The following is a 21861-nucleotide window of genomic DNA, read 5'->3' as shown; positions in this document are numbered from 1 at the left end:
AAACGAATGGATATGCAAGAACATACAAAATGGATGGTTATTCCATAAAGATGACTCCCTCCCCCCTCATCATCATCATCATCATCATCATCATCATCATCATCATCATCTCATTTCACCTCTTATTTAAAAACAAAAAAACAAAAAGAAAAATAAAACACAGTTTTGTAATACTAATATTTTGAAAAAAAAAATCATCAAATACTGAATCTTCTGCAGCTGACTCCCTCCCCCTTTTCCACCTTAATTGCTTTCCAACCTAAGATTTATTGGTATTTTCGGAAAAGGTCTTCAAGAAACAAATTCATTAGCAAAAAATGTCATCAAAAATTGGTGCATGAGAAATTCAGGATTACATCCCTCCTCTTCAACTCATCCCTTCACTTGTAATGAAGAAACTACCCTTCAGTGCCGAATTCATTGAGAGAAAGTCTTGAATTCTAGAATTTTTGATGAAGCAAAAGATGAAGGATTTGCTAAAAATCATAATCAACAATCGGTGTATTAAAATGGTTCCTTCCTCCTCCTTGCTTATCTTACACTTTCATTCACAAAAATGAAGCTTTCTTGGGAGAAAAAAATTTATTTTTCTGGCAAAACTTTTAATAGGTACCTATTTCTCAAAAATCGACATTTTCTGATGAAAAAATTGGGAAAACCGAGAGCTTTATGAATAGAATGCGAAAAGAAACAACATTGATAAGCTTTAAATTTTCCACGTATTTAGTGTAGTTTATTTTTTTTCATGAAATTTTGTTTTGTTGAGTAAAAATTATCAAAGTTAAAGAACCGATAGTTTGTGAAGTAAAATTTGACATTTTCCCTGACTTTTTTGTCTCACAATATTCATTTTAAAAAAAAAAAAAAACTAAGGATCCTATGGAAAAAATGAACATGAAACAAAATTGTAAAACATAAAATTTCCCACTGCAAAAAAATATCTGCAGAGAATCACCCTCTCCCAATAGTATGATTCTTTACATATTTTTTTTTAAAGGAAAATAAGGAAGTATACTTAGTCACATTTTTAACAAATATTTGATCCCAAAAACGGAAAATTTCTGAACAGTCAAAAGGCACGTATCTTCAAACAGGTTATTTTTGGAAAAAATAAATTACTACCTAGTGCTAAAGTTGGTAATCATTACTAGGTATAATAATTACCACTTTTTTAATCTTCGATACGATTTAATGGCCACTCGTATCTTCCAAAAATACTAATGAAAATTTTTTCTGAATAATATGATCCATCTTCGAAAATTTTTTCGAAAAAAATAAACAAATAAACAAAAATAAGGAAATGCTTATTTACATTTAATCGATTGAAAATACAATTCCAAAAACGTACAATTACACGTTTCCAAGAGTCACGTGACTTTGCGTCGACTGGTTTCAGAAGGAAAAAAATTATACGAGTAACTACGTGCGCCAAACCACAAATCTTTAATCATTTGCCAATTTTTAAATACTATTTAGGTAATGGTCAGTAAATAAATGAAACCAGGAACAAACCAATATGCCATTTTGTTAATTTGTAATTCAGCACAAACAACAAATGCTGCAGTACACCGCCGATACAAGTTCAAATTGTGTCACATTTATCATGACACTGACAAAAAAAATCGTGGCGTTGAAAGTACCAACCTATTATTAAATGTATTATTATTACCTATTTATGCATGATTTTCGTTCAATTGTTTACGATTCTAGATCATGAGATAATTAGGAAAGTTCAACTGGGAAAAAAATACCATAAAAACCGCATTCTATAATTGATACCTAGGTATACGTGAATTGAATTATTTACTTTTTGCACGATAATTGTTTTATGCTGAGAAGATAATATACCAAAAATCAAAGTAAATAATCAAGTTTGAAGCTACTACGAGTAATAGGTAATTAAACGAGAAAAAAATCCACTAAATTCCATTTCGATAAAAAGTCTATTCGCGAACCTATAATTTGTTTATTTATTGCGATTCCCCTCCCTCTCCCTCTTCCCCTTGAAAAATCATCGTGATTTTCAAAGTACATACTACGTACCAACAACGAGAGTAATTCAGTAGACCTAACCAGTTCTTTATGATACCCACGCAAGTCGCAAGTTCTCTTCTACTACATACACGTGATATATTTTCACCGATGCCATTTCATTGGTTTAACTACACGTACATTATCATATTACATCAAAATGGTCGCCTAGTTCGTGAACGCAAAACCGGATTCGAACTCGAAGGTTGTTTTCGGATGTTGCGTACATGTAAAAACCGCGGTAATTTCTAATCTAGATCTTGTGTAATATTGTCTCAACATGAGACGCAGACTCAAAGATACTATAGTAGATGCTTAAATCACGGCCAATATGCGGTCCAATTTTCATTTTCCATCTTTATTTAGAGTACCTACTACTCGATTTGACTGAACATATTTTTCCCATTTCTTTCTCGTAGGTACATTTTTTCTCCTAATTCATTTTATCATTACGTCATTCATCATAAATAGTGACGTAATATATAAAACAGCGTGTCGTTCTACGAACTTATTTGCGGTAATTCTAATAGATACCTTTTTTTTTTCGTCGAAATTTCCTCCAGTGCATGGGTTTTCAGTTGGTTGGTATCATTACGACAGGTGAGTGAAAACAAGAGTACCTACTTATGTTGACTTGGATAACTTCGAGTGTGAATTCCTACATTAGAACTGCGTGTTTCCTTATGGTCAAAATGATTAGTTTAGATGTCTCGTATAGCTTCAATCTGTGTCATTCATCATTTATGACATGTCTCATGAAATGAGTCACATTTCAATCTGAATATTTTGCACAATTTGAACTAAAATGCATTTTTTTGCACATTTCATGATTTTAAAGTATAGGATTATCATTTTTCAGTTTTCCTCTAATTTTTGGTGTTTTCGAAATTCTGTTTGTACGTAATTAGCCACATTTTCTAGCAATAACAAAAGTGGGTATCTGTGATAAAGTGATGAAGAAATTCGAAAATTTTTGAATTTTTGACCTATCTCGATACAATAAAATTTCAACTCCATACCCCCCCCCCCTCCTCCTCTTTGTAAAATGAAATACAAAATCATTTATCTATGAATCAAATTTCATTTTCTGATTCCACATCACAACAAGGAAATAGAACAAAATTCAAACAAATTGAATATTCTCGATTGGTAAAAGATTTTTTGCAACATGCTTTTCATTTTCATTCATTTTTTTGAACAATTTCTTCCGTCCAAATGCAGAATATCTATTTTGAAAAGCAAACTTTTCTAATAGGTACAAGAAAAGATTTCCACATTTTGGATAAATTGTCGAGAGTTTGTGGTTAAATTGTGGAGGGGAGAGGGGGCATTCTTGAATTTATGTATATTATTTCAAATAGAGAGATTCAGAAAGTATAAATGTACCTAACTGAAAAAACATTTATAAATTTTTAATAGAGTGTTCAATTTGTCATCTTTTTCTTTTTCTCTATCTTCTCATAACCAAGAATAAAATAAACTTCAAGAAATGAAAATTTTTTGTGAATCTCGATTTTTAAATTATTCAAAAAAAAGTTTTCGCCATTTTTTCAGCACCATTATTGGATTCATTTTTAGTACATATTTTGATTTTGATTTTATCATATTTTGTCTCTGTTTTGATCAAGAACTTTGAAAAAAAATGACCAATTTCCAACACTTTGAGTTATATAGAAGTTGACTTTTAAGGTATCAAGTCTGACTTTTGAGAACTTGGAAAAAAATCAATGAATTGTTGAAAATTCAAAAAAGATTTCTGACTTTTTGTCAGACTGTTGAAAACTTGAAAAAATTTCCTCGAGCACAGTAAAGATTTCATGAAAAGCTCATTTTATCAAGATCACAAAATATGTAATTGTATGAGAATTTGCTACTAAAAAAAGTTGTAAGGTTGATTAAATGATTGAGTAGGTAAGATATAGATAAGTTTAAGTAAATAAATAAATAAATGCGTAATTCGGATTCTAGAAGTGTAAACATGGCACCTAAATAGGCCTACGTAATAGACCTATCAACCTCTTCAATGAAATTAAACTACGTTTAAAATTGTTGCCACCGATTAAATTTCCATTAGTTTTTCAATGAAGTGGATTCACGATCATGGATCTGCCGGGTAAATACACTTATTTGGTCATTGAAGGATTTCCCCTATGAAAAAAATCCCCGACAGGTCAAAAAAAATATACGAATGATTCCGGATAAATTTTAATATATGCCAAGGACGCGATGATTGGGCAATACCAGTTTTCGGATGTTATTAAATATTATTGATGAATTGAAACACAAGTAAACAAACATGCGGTGAATAAATTCCACATTTCGAAGTATGCACTAAATAATTGAATAGGTAGTACCTAGTTTTATTAGGTACGAGTTCTGTGAAAGAGAAAGCACTAAAATTACTGAATTACGTACTTTTTTTTCACCCCTAAGGAATTTAGTCTGGGTGTCTTAATCTTATTTAAACTATTGGAATTTTTTTCAATGTTGACGAGACCACTAATGCCATCGAGTATTAATGCTGAAAATATCTACATATGTAAATTAATACAGGGGTTACGATGCACTTCGAAGTATTCGGACTGAAATCGATACCTGGAAAAGTATTACCTATCTGTACGTACTAGTATAGGTAATTACCTAATTTGTATGATTTCATTTGATAATTAGAAAAGTGTGAGTCAAATTTTTTCGATCAAATATGTAAATGTCAACTAGGTAAATTGGACTGGAAAACCATGTAGTGTGACCTGTAGGTATAAATTTACCTATATGTTTCAATGACCCGAAGCGTTAAGTGTACTACATCGCTTCAGGAAAGGTCTTTAATGTCACGAAATAAAAATTTAACTTCGATGTATGTATTTTTACTCAACTAACATAACGATAAATAAAAAAATTAAGAAAACAAACAAACAGCAGAAAAATGAAAAAATAATAAGTACCTACCTAGCTTATCATTTTGCAATCATAGTCAAAAAAATTATGAAATTAAACATTGCCTATTAGGTACCTAGATATACAACTCCAGTCATTCATTTTTGTGTCTGCGATTTTAAAATACTCCTACTCATACAGACAAAAGCATATATGGGTAATTTATTATGTACCTAAACATTTAAATGAAAATGAAATTTGATAGCTTTAAAATGCATCACTTCTGACCTACAATGGAATGTCGAGATCCGAGACACGAGAAATATACGATGTGATTCCCATTTTTAGTGATAAATACTCGTAGTAGAAGGTACGAAGAGAATCGTATAAAAACAATTATGCAAGAGAAATATAAAACTTTCTATTTTTTTTTTTTTTTTTGAAAACTTGAAACTAGTTTTGTTATTTACTAGTTTACCCTTAACATTGACCGATTTCAAGGTCACCTATTTGATTATATCATTGTAGTATTGGCGCTAAAAGAGAAAAATTACTTGAAAAATGTAAACAGATTAGTACCCATGTATTCGTACGAATTTCTCATCATGCATTAAGAATAGGAACTTGTAGTAGGCATAATAAACATGTTAACCGGCTGAATAAAGTAATGATGTTCACAAGTTTTTTCGTTTGTTTATTCCTAACGAAAGTAAAACTCGATTTTCGAGTTTTCAATACCAATAATATTCTAGATTATCTACACGTATTTTGATAAATTAATTGAGCTTGGTTGGAATCTTCTTTACTCTTTCCGATTCCAAATTGTACGAGTTTGTTTTAAAATTGAATTTTTCGCGAGTTAATTATTCGTATAGTGACGAATAATTAGAACATTTATAATTTTATAAGATTTTTTTCGCAATGAAAAGACTCGATAATTTATTCGAGAAACTTCTGAAAGCTTTTGAAAACATCGCGTTCTCGAATGAAATTAAATTTTCCTCGATAGTTTTAGTTCTAATTTCTTCTTTTTCAATAATTCTCTTTTTCTTTTCTACTTCATTTGATTTCTGTTATCATAATTGGTTTATCACTCGAGTTTTAATTTTGTTCTATACTGAAAATTATTTAAAGAATTCCAATAAAAGAAAAAAAAAATAATCATCTCACCTGCTAACATCCCAAATAGTTGAATTTTAAAACCACTCAATATTCGTGTATTAGATAAGATTTGTCATTGAAACCTTTCTTCGTGAATCATGAAATTTCCAGTAAAATGGTGAAGAGAATGTTGAAAAGTGATTATTATACGATATTTTGCGTTGAAAAAATACTTATTTGCAAAATATTTCAACACTTTTACCATTCAGAAATTGTCAAATTAGGTATAAAAAGATTGAGATTGATATTTTTATTAACAATAGGTAATTATATTGAAAAAAAAAAAAAAAAAAAAAAAATTATTAATGATAATTACTGACTCTTTCCTTTACAAAAAAAAATTAAATAAATTGATTAAATTAAAATTAAATAATTTTATATAGGGATAAAAACGAGCTGTGAAGTGTAAACAAATAGAAAAGTTTAAAAAAATTGATAAATCAGTATAAGTATCATTTGAAAAAGTGGGAATAAAATACATATAATTGAATGACCAGCTGGAGGGGAGGAGAGAGGGTTTAATTGAAATTTCAAATATATTTTTTAATATCTGGCCAGAAGAAGAAAAGCAAAATTAAAAAAGTAAGTTGAATAAAAACAAAATCTCATTATAGTACTTCAAATTTCATTTTTAAATCTAGGTACCTACCTATCATTTTTAGCTATGCAGCGGACAATATGTAATGATTACATTATTGATCATGATTCAGACATTTCATGGATCCAATTTGACCCTTACTTGACCTGATCTGGTCTGACCAAAGTTTTGATATGATTAGATCTGATCAGATCTTATTAATCAATCCAACAATTTCTCAAAAAAAAAAAAAAAAAAAAAATCGAAAAAGAGAATATTTGCTCATAAGAACTGAGGTACCTATTGACTTATCTAATTGTGAGTCTGAAAAAAGAATGGAGAATAATTTTTAGCTGGACCCAAAGAATTTTGGAAATTCCTCTCTAACAAAAATATCACAACTGACCCGCTTTAAAAAAGATCCATAAAAAATTAGCGAATACAAATCATTAGAATTAAACCATTGCTTCGACAACTTAAAAATTGAATTGACCTCCAGCTAAAAACATGGAAACATTTTAGCGTCCTAATTTAATAATCTTTCCAACATTTCATCATCAAAATTTGCTTGGGGAATTTGAATAAGTCCATTTCACTTGGAGCCTTCATTCAAAAATATTGACATCCATAATTATTTAAATGAAAAATAAAGATCGGTCGTTCAGATTGTGAAATTTCAATTGAAAGAATTTTCGATTCACTCGAATCTTCATTTTAAAAAGCGCCAAAAATCGTTGAAATCGACCATTTGACTGGTATATAGGTACCCGAGGCAGTGCTCCTGCAGTTATAAATTACTTATTGTAATCGTGCAAAAAATAATATAGGAGTATAATGAGTTCATTAACGAGTAATAAAGATAAAATTATTTATTATACAGTTAAAATATGGAATTAACATACTTACATATATTTGCATCAGTATATCGTGATTTATGGAGCTAATTTTTTAACGAAGTCGAATGAATACGGTGACGTTGCCTTTTAACCTAAGATATAATATTAGGTAAATGGGTAAATGCACACTTAGGTACCAATTCGAGAAGTCGGTCGAAAATACCCGATGTGTTATAATTATCCGCACGTTAATTGTTTATTTTAATGTCACTGTTTCTCGTAATTTTTAAAAGGGGAAAAAATGAATAGGTGTACTAAAAATTACTCAACATAACGTGAGATTTAAATAAATATCAACGTATACCTATGTACCTATAAATCTTAATTCATCGAACAAAATTTGAAAGGTTTTCATTGAAAATGACAACGTGATTATTAATAAGTTCGGCAAATTTTCGTCTGCTTTTCAGTTCTCGTGTTGTATAAGTTAGCTGTACAAACTAATCCATCAAGTTTATAGTTGAGTATATCTACCTAATACTATATTATAGGTAGGTATGAATTTCATAAACTTCATCATAGGTTCCTCTCTATCTTCAACCTACGTCAAATCACAACGTTAAATAAGATGGCAATTTCACCTTTAACACGACCAAGCGAAGCCACTTACGCTTATACGAATACTTCAAAAAGCTCAAAATAGGTACCTATCTATATCTCTCAGTGAAAGTTCCAACCACCACAGTATACTGTATTGAACAATAGATAGGTATCCTATAGTGGAACCTAATAGAGAATTCGACAGACAGTCGAATCGAAAATTACGGTAGCTTGGTAAATGAACTAATACGGAACAATCGAGTGCGAAGAACTTTGAATTTCCTTTGGTTAAATTTATCATAGCGGTATTAGAAGATTAATATTCCGCGCGAACAGTGCTCGTACTGCGATGCAGACACTATATCATGCCTTTAGGGTCGGTAAGTTGTAACATGGAGTAGCTTGATTCTAGCCATTATATAACCTGAATCTGACTTTTCTCTTTTGTTCGTAATGATAAATACTATTCATTCAGAATACAGAGTAAGAACCGTAATCACATGGTGTGCTCCAGCTGGGTTACTGCGCTAAAATTACAAGAAATTTATTCAGCCATAGTTACGAGATGAAAAAAAAAATTAGTTTTTTTTCCTCTCAAAAAAAAATGAGAACCGTTAATCGAAGTTTTATTGTTTTTGATGGTAAGTGCAGACAGATATGAAATATGTAGGCGCATAGTGGGATGAGTACGTACATCTTAATGTGATTTTTAAATCTAAAAAAAATACCTTCGCTGATGATGAAAGCATTGAAAAGTAATGAAGAATTTTGATATTTTTTTTTTGCAACCATCGTTGGCGAGAGGGGGGGAAAAAAAGTAAATAAAGACATATTTTACTCTGTACGTCTGTTCGGTTTCATCTGTCACAAAATTTTGTTTAAAAATTATATAAATTTTAAGGAAATCGTTTTTTTTTTCATCTTGAAGGCGAATTTAATTTACCTAATGTAATCTATATGCAAATCTTCACTTCCGTTCACACCTGGAGAAAAAATTACTCTACATAAGTAATTTGATGAAATTTTCACTACCTGCATAGGTTAGAACGTCACTAGATATAATTTCACCTCCTACCTAAAATTTCGTAAAATCAAATAGGTTACAAAAATTTTTTAATTTTTTCGAAATTTGGGGCTTATTAGTGGTGCTGATAGGTAGCTGGATCATATAAATATAATTAAAATTCGGAATGAACACCTATGATTGCTTTTTCGATAAAAGCTCTCTTAGTCCTGCAATAAGCCTCCAAAACGTAAAAAATTGAATTTGTGGTAGGTATCGGATTAATGGAAAGAGGGGGGGGTGAGCGAGAGGAGAAGAACCTAATGAGGAAAGGTGGTACAAAAAGACCAAGAAAAATGCACCTGGTTCAATATTTTACAAACACGAAAAATAAACTATAAATTATTCATAAAAAAAAAGAAAGAAAAAGCTACTAACATATTTCCAAATTCCTTTTTTCAATTACCTTTTCATTGAAATTAGGTAAGTAAAAAAAAAATCAGCTGTAATTAATTTTAAAAAATTATAGGTAGAAATATTTTATCTAATCGTTAGTTTATTGCATGATTCGTGACATTTTTTTTGTTGAAATTTCAGTAGACAACTCAAATTTTTTGACCTAATACTTTTATGTAATTTTTTCATCATTTTACTTTTCTCTAGAAATATTGTAAGTAAAACTCACCAATTTGTTGGCACTTCAACAAACATTTTTGTAATGAAATCTCTTAAACTGACATTTCAAGGAATAAAGCTCACTTTGCAGAGCACTTTTTTGACTATGAGATTTTGGTGACAAAAAAAATTTTTAGAAATCGAAAAAGTATCACTTGGGATTTTTCAGATCAATCTGAAAAACGCCGGGAAAAAATAATAATTGTAAATAAAGTGTGTCATTGGCAAATTTTAAAATCAATAACTAAAAAATTTACAAACATTTCTAGTATGGTTTTAAAATTCCCTATTAAGAGTAAGTTAAAGGGTAATTACCTAGGCACTAACTTTTGGTGAAAAATTCTTTTTTTTACTGTTTAATTGATTAGTTTTAAATTGGCATCACTTTTCCATCAACAATTCAAAATAATCTGTTCTTTTTCTTGGTATCATTGAAAACTGCGGAATGTAACAAATTTTATTTTGTAAATAAAAAACCTTTAGAATATACAAATTAGACTACAAAGTTATCTTAGGAAACCGGTTTCGCAATTTTTGTTATGCTGAATTCAGTTATTGCAACGTCCATCATAAGCCTTCGTAACTGCTGCTCAATGAAAAAAAAAAAAAACAATAAAATATTAAAAACCAAAAAATAAATAAATAAAATAAATAAATAAATAAAATGCTAAAAAAAGTAAATGAAAAATTTGTGAAACCTTGATCGTATCATTGTGAAAAACTATTCGAATAGGTAGGTATATAACTTTTCATTTTGGCAAAATTTGAATTTAAAACAAACACAGAAAAAGTTCGAAAATCGTACAAAAACGAAAAAAATCACTTCACTGCAAAAATTATTAAAAGTTGCCTACATTACAATTCGGACTCCCAAAACAATTTGTCACTGAGATCCTCTCAACGAAAAATAGCGTTTATATTTTCACATCGCGAGTAAAACATAATCCAACATAAAGTATAGCCAAAAAATATCAACTTTAGGGATCGAAAGATTATTAAATTTCAATTCAAAGTTTTTTTAAATTAAAAACACACGTTCAAGTTTCAACTCATTATAAGCGAGGGAAAAAAAGCTGATCAAAAAAATTCAACAGTTACTCACCAACTTGACATTTTTCAAAACAATCTAAAAAGCTAGTGTTGAGATAAGTCCGACCATCACTGCCACAAAACGGTTCTCTTCCGAAAATATCTATTTCACAAGTTTTAACGCACGGATCCTTAAAAACTGGATTCATTCCATTCTGTGGTGCTGGGGAAGCAGAAACACCAGCCAAAACTGCAAGCACCACCATCACAAAAGCTGCAATATCAAAACATTTTGCGCGGCATTGAAAATAATTCAATTCATAACTATAAGCTCATTAAAACAAAATAAAAATTATTCGTGCACAGGTAATTTAATTAAGCACCTATTGATAAGAAAAAACTGCAGATAATAATTAAGTAAGACATCACTCACCGTAAACTTTAACGTTGAAAAACATATTCGCAGTATTAACTTTTCTTTAAAAACACAAACACAAAAAGAAGCTATAGGTATTCCACCTTGTATGTAACAAACAAATTCAATCGAAGCCAAATACCTAATGTTTTTTTTAAAGCAGACTACGTTACTTTAAAAAAAATTGCGTGTCTACGCGTCCCTTATCAGAAAAATGTCTATGGTTATCGATAAAAAACCCTACAAAATGGCTAATTCAAAGAAAAACAATACTCATCCAATTTACCGAGCGATGTTAAGACGCACATTCATTAATATCGTGATAAAATTAATCAAAACTCGTCAATGAACACATTAGGCTTGCTAAATTTCTTGTTGTTTTCGCTTTTTACACTCGTTAAAATTTCATTAATTGAGGAAAAAAGTAATTGTAATTACGTAGTAGTGATGATGAATCCACAACGATTTCATTAACAACTAAAAAACGTTCTAGTTCATTGGCGAAAACATGGTTTCAAATTGAAGAGAGAATATTCGAGACGATTTTTATTCTTCATGACAAATTAGCAGATTGATTTCCAAAAAAAAAAAAAAACTGAAATCAATCAGTTAAACTGCCTTCGTGATTAATTATTAACAAAAATTTTCTTCATCAAGGGCAAAAAAATCGGAACATGAGGTGATTACTGTCCACTCATCCCCCCTCCTCTCCTACTTCAGAAATTTCATCATCTCTCAGACAGGAAGAAATCAACAATGAAAAACTAAAACTGAAACTGACCCGATGTTATTGTTTATACGAGGTAGGTATACCTACCTATCTTTATACCCACCAAGCACCTTATTGTTTCATCATTTTATTATGTTTTGAAATAGGTATAACGAAATAATACCTATACTATTAAAAGAAACAAAAATCGAAAGTACAGGGTCATCGATCGATCCCGGTACTCTATGATTTTCAATTTCCTTTTTTTTCGCAGATAAAGAAAGGCAAGTGGTAATAAGTACATTTTTTACATGGTTTATTGCATAATCGTTGAAACACATGAATCACATTTTCCTTAAGCAGCATAGTCCAATAAATACGTAAAAGAGAAGCACACGAGCCACGAGTTTTTATTTTTACATGATTAGCTACATTTCTGGTTACAAGGTCCTATATTCTGATTCCTATATTAGTTGACTTGTTATTTCTACGAAAGAAATGATACATCGAAAAAACGAAAAATTGCCTACCACAATCGACCATTGACCTTATAAAACGAATTATTACCTATTGTTTATTGATGTCATTTTAAAAACTCAAACAAAATGGCCCCAATTTTTAATATTTTTTTAAAAATTTTGTAAAAATCATGACTTTGGAGAAGAAAAATCATACCTTTATCTACGTCTCATCAACTGTGTATAATTTAATGATTTTTATAATTTCAATACTTCAATCTCGAAAAATCAGTAACTACTTTCTTCCTGGTGGTAAATTTTATGCTTTGCAATTTTTTCTCTCCATTTTTCTTCAAATAAATTTTTCGTGATGAAAAACAGTAGATTCTAGTTGAACTTTCCAACTTTGGCTTACAATATCTCAAAGGAAAAGCCTCCTGCAGAAAAATAAGTCACAATCTGAGAAAATTTGCTACCAAGTGCGTAAGCGTTATTGACCAATTAAAAAAAGCTCGTTTGTAAAAATTTGAATCCTTGGATAGACATCGAATTGTTTTGAAGTACCTTCCTTGCTCTAAAACTTTCACTCAAATTCTTGCATTGAATTTTTCAAAATGATTGAGAGGTGTTTTTTCACTCATTTCAGGGTTTGATACTTACACTGAAAATTCTTCACCGATTTGTAACAAAATTATGAACAAAATGAATTGTACGTAAAGTATAATAATATGCTTTCTATTGGAAAAGTTGACAATTACAGCATGTAAAAATTTATATTTTGCTACGTATATTAAAGCTAATTTTTAAACTAGATTGAAATGTCATTCGAGCTAATCGGTTTCACAGTTTACGTCATCTGGTTGAAGGGTTTGCATCGACCATCATAGGCTTTTGTAATCGCTGTCCAATAAAAACAAACAAAACATTATAAATACAAAACTAAGAAATAGATAGCCTGCCTTAAAAAATTGTGAGAAAAAAAATTGAATACTAATTAAATTCAGTTTGAAGGTAATTTTTTTAATTTGACCGAATTGGAATGCTTTAAAAAATATATCAAGCCATAAAAACTTCCAAAACAAAAACTTTAGAAAACTACACCGTGATCACAAATTATGCGTTAAAATACACTATTTGAAAATTCTCCAAAAACAATAAAAAGTCAACTGAAATGGCTATAGAAATTGCATCATTGACCAAGTACCTATGTACTTTGAAGACATGATTCTTATCGCAAAATAATTTGCTATTGTTTTTACACCCCAATTTGAAAACAATGCGATATATAATTAACAAAATAAAAACCCAATTCTGAGGATTGAGAAGTGAATTTCGATAGATACTAAGGTTTCAAAAACACACATTTGATAAGTAAAAAGCAGCAAATTCATACTCACAAATTCCACACTCTTGAAAACAAATTAAAAATTGTTCGTTAATGTAAGTCCAGCCATCAGTTCCGCAAAATGTAGTTCTGCCAAAAATGTCTACTTTACACTTCCCCACACAGGGATCATTATAAACTGGATTCCTCGCTGGTAAAGCAAAAGCACAAGCCCATACTGCCACTATTACAAGAGCTGTAATAATAAAATATTTTCAGCGATGTTTAAAAAAAAACCAGGTGGTTTTAATAATTTATAAAAAAAATCTAGGCATTACTCCACTTACCGAAAATTTTCACGTTGAAAATCATACTCGCAATATTAGTTGAAGCTTTTTTAAAAACAAAAAAAATAGGTAAGGTACCTAATCCGAATTGTAACAAACGATTAAATCGAAGCTAAATAATCTTTTTGAAAAGCAAACTACGTTACTTAAAAAATTGCGTGCCCACGTGTATTATCACTATTATCAGAGATAGTCTACGGTTTTTGATACAAAATCGCCAAATTTATGGAAAAAGAATAGACTACCCAATCACCTGATTGAGGTATCTACCAAGATTATGACGCCTTATTCACTGATATCGCGATGAAATTTATTTAAAACTATCGATGTTCACATTAGGCTTACAATTTTTTTATTGTTTCCGGTCCGGTTTTACACTCGTTGAAATTTCACATGATTGAGGAAAAAATTGATAATGATTACGCAACAGTTGTCTACGATTTTATTAACAAATGAAGACGCGTCCTGGTTCATTGGCAAGAACATGGTTTCAAATTAAAATGGGAATATTCGAGACGATTGTTATTTTTCATGACAAATTAGCAGAGTGATTTCCAAAAAAACCATACATCAACTTACTAAAGATGATGAATTACATGACGCAATCAAATCCCTAAATTTCCCATCGAAAAACCTAACCCTTCAAACTTCTTTTTGCCTTTTATTTTACTTACTTTTATTAATGTATTAAAATACGCGAATATTCAAAATACAGAGTCATCGATCGATTACGATGCTCTTTTGATTTCTCATTTCTTTCTTTTTCTCAGAAGAAATCTGTCGAGTAAAATGTAGGTAATACATTCTTTACATATTAGTTTATTGAATAATCGCCGAAACATATGATTCATATTTACCTACGCAATATGCATAGTCCAATAAATGCGTAGAAGAGAAAAGCACGTGTTTTTATTTCTACATACCTAATTAACAACACTTCTCGTTACCATTACCAGGTTCTTTATTTCGATACCTACCTATATCACCTGATTTGAGATTTCTATGGAAAAAATGATATTATGGGAAAACCAAAACAGTATCACAATTGACCAATGACCCAGCAAAACATTGAATTATTCTTACTCATCACGATGGATTGGAACTAGAGATGTGCACTTTTCAGAAAAGTAATTTTGGTGAAATGAAAAGTGAAAAGTTCATTGAAAAGTGTGAAAAGTTGTGAAAAGTGTGAAAAGTAAATCATGTGAGTCTCATTTTAAAGCTCTCTGTAAGAGCTTCAAATTGATGTATTTTTTACATGTCTAAAACACACAAAAAAACAAATCATTTTTTTAACCTACTTAATCGAATAGTGGCAGTTTTGAGCCTTTCTAGAGCCTCTAACATTTTTGGGTTTTTCAGTTTTGAAAAAAATGTTGTGAAAAATATCAAAAATGGGTGCTGAATTGCGAAGGGGGAGGAGTGGAGAGAGTGAAACTTGATATTTGACTTCATCAATGAGGTCAGTGATCTCTGATGAGTAAATTGATTGGTCACTCGCTTTTTTTTATAGTAAAAACTGAAAAGTGAAATGAAAAGTAGGAACTTTTCTTTTCAACTTTTCATTGAAAGAAAAGTACTTTTCACTTTTCACTTTTCACATTGCACATCTCTAATTGGAACAAGTTTTCACCTCAAAAAAGCTCAAAAAATGAGCACTTAACTTAACGATCTTTTAAGCAAATAGGTACCTATAGGTAGGTACTTACACGTTTCTAACGTTTCAATTCCATTTTTGATGATAAGCAATGACAATGACATTGAACTTTCGTTTAAATCGGAAGGTAATTCCCCTGTCCCCCCACTCCCCCATTCATATTCCTCAAAAAACATTTTATTTTGTTATCAAATTTTCAATATTTTCGTCTGGCATTTTAAATAACCGATTATTGCTCAATTATGATTATTTTATTTTGTCTGATCTTCTGTTCAGCTGATATTTTTAAAAATATCGTAAACATTTCCTTTCATTGATCAACAAATGGTCTCAATTTTTCACATTGTTGAGTCATTTTAATCGTTGATGATTTGTTATCAATTTCTTGTCGTTTCCATGTTTTTTCAACAGTTTTCGATTTTTACATGAAGTAGTCCTTCTAGTAGGAAGAGAGGTTGGGTTATTCAGGGAAAATATTGGAAAGAAAAGACAACCTCATGCTAATAATATTTGATTTTTAAAAATCATTAATACGCTACTTTTTAAAAACACCACATTTTGAAGAAAAAAAAATTAAAGAAATAGGAACGGGTATAGATACTTATAATTTGGTCATTTAAAAAGTTTTTGTAGTATTCAAAAAAAAAAATTAAAACAACTGAAAAACACGATTAAAAAAAAGAAACGGGAAAGAAAACTACAATTTGGAAAAAAAAATACAAACGAAAAAGTGATTTAATCTAACAAAAAGTACATTTAAAAAATTTTAATATTTTTTCTGCACTGAGAATTGAAAATAATAAGATACTTACAAATGGTTTGGAAAACATTTAAAACACTGGAAAAAATTGCTTGAAAAAATATGAAAAAAATTTTACTTAAAAATTTTCAAAGAGAAAAAATAATTCTACCTGGCAAAATGATAACTTTATTATAATACCATCGCTTCAAAATTCAAAAAACCAATGAAAAGAATAATACAAAAAATTGAAAAAAAATCATGATGAGCGACGGTTGAGAGAAAAGTGTGATCAGTCCAAAAATGAGTTTTTCGCGGTTTTCTCCAAAAATATGTCTTCTTCTATAAAGAAAATGGCCGTGAACAAAATCGCTCTACTTTTAAATCGAAAAGGTTCTTATCACTTTTCACGTAGGATGATGGATGAGTTATTATTTATGCTGTTGATGAATGTCCTTGATTGTTAAATGTTAAGCGCCGTTCAATTTGAATAAAATAGTGAATTTGAGGAATTTTATCAAAATTATCGAGAAAATGCTGTAATTGGGGTACTCGGACACTTTCATCTTGAGCCTTGAGCCCTTGAGCATAAATCTAGCATTGATTTTTTCAAAATAGAATTTTCAATATGTACTTAGGTACTCAAAAAGGGCAAACAGACGATAGAAATTGATAAATGAATACCTATAGCGTTAAAAATAATTAAGAACGACCTCATTTTAAAAATATCTTGTGTAAAATGTCTGAGCTATTTGTGGATAGAAAATTTGAGAAAATGGAAAGATGAATTTCATATGATATTTTCTTTCATCATGAAAAAATGAAATCAGACGAAACTGATATGTACTTAATTAAGTTACATACCCAACAAAGAGTGCTTTGTGATCTTTTTTTTGACATACCTACATCTTTTCTTGATTATTCAGCAAAGAAGTCATAAACAGACATAGGTAAATTTTCTAAAAAGAAAGATAAAATGCATCAATGACGTATTTTTGTTGTTTTTATTAATTTTCAGATTGATAACTAAGTAATCATTAAAACACCAGATTTCGAGCACCGACTGAACACATTATTTTAGTTCAAATTCCAATGCTTCATTTTGTATTGATAATGGCGTTTTTTTTCTTCTCCGAAACCTACTCTTCAAATTTCACATTTTTTTTCTAATTTCTGCGAAAATATTCCCTTCTACAACCATTGATATAAAATTTCGAACCTTTCGTATAAAAAATAAAATCCCCGAACAAAAAATGAGTATGTTCTGCCTTTAAATTATAGCCTACTATATCGTCAAGATCATCGAATAAAATGAATGATTTCCTGAGTCCTCCCCAGTCTCCATGCCACATATGTGACCTTGACCACATCGACGAAAAATACAAGGCAAATAGCAACGATTATATACAAACGGTACGGTGCTCAATTTGGGATGATGTACTCGTACCATTGATGTGTCTCTATAATCGAGTAATATTCCATCATTCCATAGTAACACGCGTGAAACAAACAAAAATGTGTACCTACCTAGCTAAATAAATTAAAATTAAGCAACATTGGCAAATAAAATACTGTTAAATAACAGGTAGATAAAGATACTACAGGTAGGTGCAATTGGAGCCGCATTGTTAAATCTCTTCATCTTCATAAGTAGTACCTAGGTTTGATTTTACACGCGGGTATGACCTATGGTGAGAAAATATGTACCTACAGCGGTGTTTCAAGGAATTCGCAAATAACAGGAAGATCTTTACCAGGTGCTATTTTCGGTACTACGTATTTATGACTAACAGACTCTACCTAAGGTGTCGACTGTCGTGATGAAATCGTCCTCTACTTATCATTTAACTACTTCGGTTTTGCTTCGCGTATTCTTGTGGTTTCAGTGGTACTGGATCATTGTACAAATTACATTGTACTCGCACGTATCGTACCTCCTATTAGGTGAAATAATTCAATTCAAATTGATTTTAGGATTTGGCTCGAAAATTGTGTGATTTAATTTGTTAATCTCCTCTTTGTCAGGTAAATACATTCATATGTAAATTACTCAATACAGATAGGTACCCACATACGCTAGAGGGAGTGAGGTTGGGAGCTAAAAATGAGGATCCACGTTTTGAAAAAAATTTACCACGAAGTAGGAGTCCTTCTTTTAATGAATTATGAAAGGCAAAGTCTTCTCGATCAATGATTCAGTATGCTTCTTATTCCAAACATAATATACCTCATCGTAGCAAAACTTTAACCATAAATTTGAATCCTCCAATTAGACAGACTCACTCCCTCACTCGACTGTAATTAAATTAATAAAATGCATTTCGATCAAAACACCGATAAACCCACAAAAACAGGAAGTTCACCAGAGTTCAATTTTTCATCGATCTTTCGCGAAAAAAAAAAATTACCAGCGCTAAATGGAAATCGTTCATAAGTACCAATGGAATTCAATATACCTAATGATAATCCCATCGTATGTAGAAAAAAATAATCAAGGAAGCAATGAGCTGAGAAATTGAGCGTCAATTTTAACATTGCGTTAAAACTAGACGACCGTGACGAGGTATCATATTTATTTATAAATTATGCGCAGCGCAATATAATATCGAAGCTTCTTACAACCAAATCATCGAGTGATTATCGTACCAAAGAGCTTAATGACGAAGTATCCAGTAGGATCGATCATTTAACTCCGTACCTACCTAGGTGTAGGTACTAATAAGTTGGAACGAACGAGAGACGATTAAATACGAATTAAAAATAATAAAGTACCTCAATTTATGCCCCAAATCGTTATCTTTAAATTAAATAATCGGTATACTTACGAGTACATTCGAAAAAGAAATGCCTTAGCCATATACCTACCATATACACGGTACACTTTTTATAAACCGGTTGATTTGTTACGTTCACGAACAATAAACGGTTTAAAATGAATTGTTAAGTAGGTATAATTATAATTAACTTAATTAAAATGCGAAACAATTAATAATCATCGTTCGTACCTACGTTCCAACAAACGTACAGTATGCTATAATTTTTTCCTTATAGCCTGAAACGAAAATACGAGAACGACCTAAATCAGATTTTTTTTTAAAAACACATTTGAATTCGTAAAATTGTTTAACATGGATTCCATAACGTGATGATATTTTTCCAGATTTCATCACGTTGAAATTATTTTTTTTTTTTTTTGTTAAATTAGACCGAGTTGGTAATCAAAATCCACTCAAATACGTTGGTCATTATTTAGAAAAAAAAAAAAAAACTTTCCCACTGTGAAACAAAACTAATGTAAGTTTCGCCAATTTCTGAAAAACAATGCTCCAACAGTGATTCTAACGCTTTTATATATTGACAATGCTCGAATAATAGAAAAATTTTTTAAAACACACGTGTGGAATTCAACTCGACTTTAGTCTTGCGAATTGTCTAATGTGTGTGTAATATGCCAATACAATGCTTTCGTCACAATCCAACGTCTCACTTTAATTAAAAAATTATCACATTAGCGGTATTGTTGGACTTCAATTACAACATGGCCCCTACAGTATACCTAAACGCGACTCGAGATAATTCATTTCGTAATTTATTTGTTCTATTTTTTCTCACATTTAAATTGAAGATTTAAAAAATTTCAGGTGTACAAGCAGGTACATTATATGCAACGTGTGAGATCCATTTAGAATTATACATATCTCGTAAATTATGAAATTCGACAACTTGTACGCAATACGTAGGCTTTTTTAACGCATGTATAGCTTTATTATAATTTTTTTTCTCCTCCAAATAATACACATGAAGGCTATACATAGTACATGTGTATGGTTATGTAAGTCGACAAAACCATCAAATACGTAACGTGTATCTAAATGAGGGTACCACCAATGAACATGTGACGATGTGAGTACACATTATTATAGGTACGAGTACATTGTACTAACCTAGGCACAGTTGATCTTATACGATAATACCCTGGGATCTGAATTTTTATCGGTATCGATCAGACTAGAGATCTAAATTTGAACAATGTGGTACAGATGACCAAAGCAATATATTACACTAGGGCACGAGGGCAGATGTATGGAATGCAAGCAAAATATGTACTTACATCCGATGGCAAACTCTTTCAGATCAAATTTGTTATTTCAAAATTTTCACTCAAAAATAATATTATTCAAATAAGGTGGCAAAAAGAATTTTATGAAATAAAAATCTTAAATATTACCATATCATATGCATTTCTAGCATTCAAAATTATGCAACATCAGTAGCTATACATTATTCCTGGACACGACTTTTAAATCAAGCCCCAACCCCCGGCTCGCCAAAATTCACCAATTACAAAATCGATCACATATGGTCGCTGCTTGATGAACCTGTCACCAAGAAGTCACCAGACAGTCAATTAGAAATTTACAAAAAAAAATGTTTTGGTGACTTCTTAGTGACTGACTCATTAAAAGTCATCAGGATTCATCGAAATTCACCTAAGTAGTGAAAAGTCGATCACACATGGTCACTGCTGGAAGTACCTGTTACCAAAAAGTCACCAGATAGTCAAATATGAATTTTCTATGTTTTGATGATCTCTTGGTGACAGATTCACCAAAAGTCACCGAGTTCAAAATTGATCATAAATGATCACTGCTTGATGGATCTGTCATTAATAAGTCACCAGACAGTCAAATATGAACTTTCTATGTTCTGGTGACTTCTTGGTGACCGATTCGCCAAAAGTCACCAAGATTCACCGAAAGTCACTAAATATAAAATCGATCACTTATGGCCACTGCTTGATGAATCTGCCACCAAGAAGTCACCAGACAGTCAAGTAAGAATTTTTTATGTTTTGGTGACTTCTTGATGACTGACTCACCAAAAGCCACCAGATATTCAAATATGAATTTTCTATGTTTTGGTGGCCTCTTGGTGACAGATTCACCAAAAGTCACCAAGGTCAAAATCAATCACAAATGGTCACTGCTTGATGAATTTGTTATCAATAAGTCACCAGAAAGTCAAATATGAACTTTCTATGTTCTGGTGACTTCTTAGTGACAGATTCGCCAAAAGTCACCAAGATTAACCGAAAGTCAACAAATCGATTAAGAAATTGTCACTGCTTGGTGAATCTGTCACCAAAAAGTCACCAAAGACAGTCAAATAGGGATTTTCTATGTTTTGGTGATTTCTTGGTGACTGACTCACCAAAAGTCATCAAGATTCATCAAAAGTCACCATGTATAAAATTGATCACATAATTATGATCACTGCTTGGTGAACCTGTCACCAAAAAGGTCACCAGACGTCAAATATGAATTTTCCATGTATTGGGTGACTTCTTGGTGACTGACTCACCAAAAGTCATCATTTTGTTTATTTGATGATAGGTGAATAAAATGCTTTGCAAATGGGAAATT

General features: G+C 30.8%; 1 protein-coding gene and 2 long non-coding RNA genes across 3 annotated transcripts in view; 1 reads left to right on the top strand and 2 right to left on the bottom strand.

Annotated features, from left to right (window-relative positions):
- Window positions 1-21861, top strand: part of LOC135831473 (uncharacterized) — a 31405-nt gene that overhangs the window by 2778 nt on the left and 6766 nt on the right. The window lies entirely within an intron of this gene.
- On the bottom strand, window positions 10204-11678 carry LOC135831481 (uncharacterized). Its single transcript, XR_010556184.1, has 3 exons — window positions 11223-11678; window positions 10863-11063; window positions 10204-10346 (listed from the first exon to the last, which is right to left on the bottom strand). It is a non-coding gene; the product is annotated as an uncharacterized LOC135831481 (long non-coding RNA).
- On the bottom strand, window positions 13086-16400 carry LOC135831482 (uncharacterized). Its single transcript, XR_010556185.1, has 3 exons — window positions 14043-16400; window positions 13769-13951; window positions 13086-13271 (listed from the first exon to the last, which is right to left on the bottom strand). It is a non-coding gene; the product is annotated as an uncharacterized LOC135831482 (long non-coding RNA).

Source organism: Planococcus citri, chromosome 1, assembly GCF_950023065.1.
Source record: "Planococcus citri chromosome 1, ihPlaCitr1.1, whole genome shotgun sequence".
Lineage (NCBI taxonomy): Eukaryota > Metazoa > Arthropoda > Insecta > Hemiptera > Pseudococcidae > Planococcus > Planococcus citri.
The sequence above is the reverse complement of the archived record's forward strand: the minus strand, read 5'-3'. Positions and strand labels throughout refer to the sequence as shown.